The 6,326-nt window shown below is 43.0% G+C and overlaps 1 pseudogene; it reads left to right on the top strand.

Moving 5' to 3' along the window:
• Positions 1-1,205: 1,205 nt before the first annotated feature.
• On the top strand, positions 1,206-2,228 carry LOC118933712 (olfactory receptor 4C6-like; annotated as a pseudogene).
• Positions 2,229-6,326: the final 4,098 nt, after the last annotated feature.

Genomic DNA, 6,326 nt, shown 5'->3' on the forward strand with positions numbered 1-6,326 from the left:
AGTCCTGGGACCATTAACCTTTGCAGTCAAACCGGCACCCACCTTACTGAGGGTGGAAGAGACAATGGTAAGCCCCCATGAGGAGGGGACAGGGACACCACCAGCAGAGGCCTGGTATACAGACGGATCCGCAAAGGGCCACCCACCGACATGGGTGGCCATCACCATTCTGCCCTTACAGGAAGAGCTCTGGTATGAGTCTGGGGTAGGGCAATCCAGCCAATGGGGTAAATTATGGGCAGTGTGGCTTGTTTTGACTAGGGAATCAGGTCAGATAACCGTCTGCACTGACAGTTGGGCTGTGTTTGGGGCCTCACTGTCTGATGTCCTCAGTAGGCAGCACAGGACTGGGGAATCTACCACTACCCACTGTGGGACACATGATGTGAAAGGACCTGAGGAGATATGAGTTAAAGGAAGGTGCCCTGATACATCACGTGTCAGGACATCGCCCAGCATTAAACCCTGGGAATGATGGGACCAGCACCCTGACCAGGGCTCGTATGCTCTGGGAACTGCCCCCTATGGATATGAGACCACGGGTGCATAAGAAGCTAGGACATGTAGGCCCTAGAACCATGTGTAAAGTCACCCAGAGATGGCACTTTACATAGACGTTTGCTGATGCAGAACAAGTGGTGCAAGCTGTTTTGGCTGAAGCATATCTAGGAATACAAATCGTTTTTTATTGAAAAAAATCCAAGTGTATCTCCACAATTCAAGCTTGTGTTGTTCATGGGTCAGCTCTACTTATAGCACATTTCTGTGTGTGATGACTAAATGAGAAAAAGCCCTGTGGGCCTTCCTTTCAAATAGGAAGCAATACAGACAGAATCTATGGTTTGTCTTTCACTAACTGTGCTGCCATGGAAACTGAGTGTTGGAAGGCTCAGATACTAAGCCAGTGAGTGGCCTGGCTATGACCTAGAGGTATGTTTGCTGTGTCTGGATCCAATCACACCCTCTGCAAACAGAAGGCAGATGTGGAAAGAAAAGGTGTGAGTCTAACAGGAAGTGGATGTGATGACAGTGGAATAAACAAAGTGCGGAGAACAGAGAATTGAAATTGAATAAGCAAGGAGGCAGCCTGTTGAAGGGAGCTGAATGTTAAAGAGAAATTCAGTTCTATACTGTATTGATAGAGAAATCACTGTAGGCTCCAAGCCATGGGACAGATGAGCATTAGCTGTTACTTACAGCAGGGGCTTTCAATTCTTTTTAAATATGAAATGAATCACCTCTCTAAGGAAATCTTACCCAGAGACATAAACAGTGAATGCACCTGACAAATGGGATATCAAAACAATGTGACAGAATTCATTCTTTGGGGTCTCACAGGGAACCCTGACCAGTGAAAAATACTCCCTGTTGTGTTTCTGACCATGTACTTGTCCACTCATTGTGGAATCCATGATCACATGTCGGAGTCTGAGATCACCAGTGTATATTCTCCTTACGTCCTGTCCCTCGTGGATGCCCCTACTCTTCTGTCACCCCTCCTCAGCGATTGTGGATTCCCTCTCTGAGAGCAACACCAGCTCCCCTGAAGGCTGCATGACTCAGCTCCTCGCAGAGCTTTTCTTTGGCGGTATGAGGATCCTCGTCCTCATTGTCATGGCCTGAGACCGCTACATGGCCACCTGTAAGCCACTGCACTACAGGACCATCACGAGCCCTCGGGGGAGCTACTGGCTGCTATGAGGGGCCTGGGTGGGGGCATTTATCCACGCAGCGGTACATCTTCTCTTCATGTACGAAATACCCTCTGTGACCCCAATGTCATAGATCACTTTATGTGTGATTTGTGTCCATTGTTTAAACTGGCCTGCATGGACACCCACACCCGGGGCCTCTTGGTCATCCTCAACAGTGGGGTGAGGAGTGTGACCATCTTCCTCATCCTCATCGCCTCCTACGTGGTCATCCTCTGCTCGCTGAAGTCTTGTAGGCCTGAGGGACGGTGCAAAGCCCTCTTCACCTGTGTTTCCCACCTTACAGCGGTCGTCCTGTTCTTTGTGCCATGCATTTTTCTGAACATACGGCCCATGGCCACTTACCACTAGACAAGGTAATGGCTGTGTGATTCCATCATCACCCCCTTGTGAAATCCCTTGATCTACACCTTGAGGAATGCAGAGGTGAAAAATGCCATGAGGAAACCATGGTTGAAACAGGGGACACTGGGTGGTCAGCCACTAGCTTACATGCTAAGAACAAATGTTTCCTAGAAGGACAATGAGGTTTTATCTTTCCCATTCATCCAATCCACTGGACATACTGCTGCCAGTGATATTTTTTAAGCATGCCAATCAGGTACTACAATCAAGTTACTGCCTACCCCTTTGGTATATTTTGTACTCTTTCTCATTTCTCCAAAAGCTCTGCCCACTTTTTTTTTACATGTCTTTCGAATAATTCAAGCCTTTCCCAGCTCAAGGCTTTTGTTCCTACTCTGTCACTGTTGGGACTCTAGCCCCGGGATTCTGCTCAGCTGGATCCACCACATTTTTCCATCTTCAGATGGACTCCCACCTCCACTGGACAGTTTTCTTGATGACTTACGCTAATTACTCCCCTCAGTTATTCTCTAACTCTTTATTCCTGGATTCACATTACATTTCTTCACCCTACCATGTATCAAACAAGAAGAAAAGGCTCATGACAGCATAATATCTTGTTCTCTGTAAGAAATTTAAGATGACATTCCTCTACTTTAATTGCAAAATTAATTTAATTATACAATTAAAGAACTCTACCATTCAATATTTGTAATCTGTTTGGTAATATTCCCTGTGTCAAAAGTAGATACAAAATCTACATCTTCTATTACATAGGTAAGAGCTGTTCTCACTGTCCATACTGAAATTCTTTCCTGTGAGTTAGATTCCACAAATTTCTCCTCTTGTCTGTTCTATAAGTCTTTCAAGTTAATTCATGTAAAACAGTTCTCCTCATTTATTATATTACTTAGCAGTTCAATGCCTGACTTCTTCTTAAGACTCTAACTTCCAAAACACATTTTGATCTTACCACTTTTTATAGGAACCTGCTGACACTACTTACAAAGATGTGATAATCTCTTTTTAGAATTGAAAAGTTCAATAGTATTCATGACACAAAAGCATAGCAAAGTCAGAATACATCAGTGCTTTAATTTTGACAAATCATAAATTCTGGAGATGGAGAGATCTCTGAAATAAAAGGTTTATTGAGCAGTAACAGATGCTAGGTAGATAAAGGACTGAGTCCTGGGACAGGAAATTTGTGCTTCACCAGCATCAGGCCAGTTGCCAGAAACAACCTGTCTGCCAGTCTCAAGAAACAGGGCACATTTATGAAAGGTCTCAAGGAAAGAAAGTTCTCTAAATCTACATTGGCTATAAATAATGAAGGTTGGCTAATGCAAAGCACAGCAAATCAGGGGATAGGTAGTTAGTCCAGAAAGAAGGCTCATGGATTTGTTGTTGATGATGATGGTCAGACACTGGTCACAGGCAAGGGGATGCGGTGGTCCCGGTGACCACTAGATGATTGTTGAAATTACTTCATCCAAGAATATGGAGCTATGGCCTGCAGTTATTGACTGATGACCTTCTGTTGTCTGTGTCCCTCATTCTCTAGCCCTTGTGTCAATTTAGGATCTTTCAGAATTTTCCTTCTCAGTTTCCTAAAAAGCTATTGCAAGCATCTGTCTTCTTGGAAAACATTAGACGAACTTGCTTCCTGTTTTGCTGAGTCTGTTTAAAACAACAGAATAGAACTTTCAGACTCTTATGACTATATCTACCTAGATGCCTGCACTTTCCCTTTCTACTGGGTCATTCTACATCACAAAGAAACAATCTGTTATTTCTTTCATTTTTAAAAATAAAATCTTCCCTTGATCCTGTATTCTTTCCTTTCTCTGTGCAGCAAAATTTAAGAGATTCCCAAAATGCCTGTCTCCCATTTATCTCCTTTCATTCTCTTTAAATGCCTTCCACTCACACTTGCAAACACTGAAAATATTCTTTCAAGGTCGCCAGTGACTTCAGTGTCACTAAATTTAATAGTAATTGTTAATTTTTCACCTCACAGAGTCCATCAACAACATTAAAACAGTTTTCCTTGCGTAGTCTGTATACATGAATGACCATAATTCCCAGATTACATCTCTAACTCAGACTTCTTTCCTGAGGCTGGGACCTGGAAACCCAACTTCCTCTATGGCATTCCCACCTGAGCGGCCCAGATATTTCTTAAACTGAACAAGTCTAAAGCTATGTTCCTGGTCTTTCTCATCTCCAAATCTGCTCCATTCATAACAGACTTTATCTCAGCTGTTGGTATATTTGGTCTTTACTGTGTGTGTGTGTGCCTTACATACAGTCTATCAGGAAATACTCAACCTTCAATATATATCCCGAATTCAACCACTTGTAATCACTTTTGGACTTCTTATCTAGCTCCAAGCTCCAATTTCACCTAAATTGTTGCAATTGCCTCATACCCACTCTCCTTGCTTTTCTCTTGGCATCCTCTGTTCTAATACACCATCCTCGGTACAGTGCTCAGAATCACCCTGTAAATCCAGTCGGAGCATAACACCCCACTGCTCAGTACTCTACAACAGCTCTCATGTCATGCAGAGTAAAGGCTAAATGCTTACAGGTTCCTAAATTTTAGGTAACTGTCCTGTTATCTCTCTGACCTCCCTACTTATGACCAAATCTCCACAGACTCCGCTGATTACTCGGGCACCCTTCTGTCTGCCTTACCTGCCAGCTATGTTCTTGCTGTCAGGCCTTTTCATAGGCTGTTCTCTCTGCCTGGAATACTTGCTCCCAGTCATCTGCATGACTGAGTCACTCTGTGTTCACACAAGGGAAGAACCTGTATTTTCAATAGAGCTGCACTTAGATCTGGACTAGCAGTGCTTCTGTTCTTGGATCCACACTTTGAAGTATTTCTGTGAAATTCCAAGTTCTCCTTCAGTGTCTGGTCCCAGCCAGTACATTCTGGTGCAGTAAGCAAGCCCAGAGCAGACTGCATGGGTCTCATTCCTGTTTTCCCCTTTCGAGGTGCTCTACGACCTTCTATCTAACCTGTGGGGTCAACCAGTTGTTTGTAGAAGTTCTGGAATCTGTACCTTTGAAGTTACCCCAGGCTCTGTGCACAGGGCCTTGGTTCTGGAGGGCAGTGTGTCAGGCACATGGCTTCCACAGGCTGGCTCATTATCTCTTTCATGGTATTGTCCTAAGGTGGTAACTAGAATGGTGTTTACATGCTAATTTTGGGTAATGCAGAATAAGTTCAAGGATCTGGGCTGTAAGCGATCCCCTGCAGACCTTGGATTGGTCATGTGCATGGGCTCTTCTCAGCTATCACTTGTCCATTCTCTGACTTCAGTGCTATCACCTGTAGAGCTGCAGGCTAGGGGAGGGGCAGCAGGCAGCCTTTACCCTGTGTATCCTGATGACACCCAAGCAGATCACCCCAGCCCTTGCACAGGCTCCATGCCATGCATCATGCATATGTTTATCTGCTTTAAAGGATTTTTTTTTTGTAGATAATTATTTTTTATTGAAGGGTAGTTGACACACAGTATTAAATTAGTTTCAGGTGTACAACACAGTGATTCAACATTTATATACATGATAGTTCTAGGTACCAGCTATCACCATACCAATTTGTTATGATATTTTGACTATATTCCTTATGCTATACATTACATCCCGGTTACTTATTTATTTTACAATTTGAAGTGTGTACTTTTTTTGTGTGTGTGTGAGGGCATCTCTCATATTTATTGATCAAATGGTTGTTAACAACAATAAAATTCAGTATAGGGGAGTCAATGCTCAATGCACAATCATTAATCCACCCCAAGCCTAATATTTGTCAGTCTACAATCTTCTGAAGCATAACGAACAAGTTCTTACATGGAGAACAAATTCTGACATAGTGAATAAGTTCTTATATGGTGAACAGTACAAGGGCAGTCATCACAGAAACTTTCGGTTTTGCTCATGCATTAGGAACTATAAACAGTCAGTTCAAATATGAATAGTCATTTGATTTTTATACTTGATTTATATGTGGATACCACATTACTCTATTATTATTATTTTAAATAAAATGCTGAAGTGGTAGGTAGATACAAGATAAAGGTAGAAAACACAGTTTAGTGTGGTAAGAGAGTAAATGTAGATGATCAGGTGTGTGCCTGTAGACTATGTGTTAGTCCAAGCTAGACAAGGGCAATAAAACATCCACGTATGCAGAAGATTTCTCTCAGAACAGGGGGAGTGAGGTTTTAAGCCTCGCCTCTGTTGATCCCCAACTTT

This window comes from Manis pentadactyla, chromosome 13, assembly GCF_030020395.1.
Source record: "Manis pentadactyla isolate mManPen7 chromosome 13, mManPen7.hap1, whole genome shotgun sequence".
Taxonomy (NCBI): Eukaryota; Metazoa; Chordata; class Mammalia; order Pholidota; family Manidae; genus Manis; species Manis pentadactyla.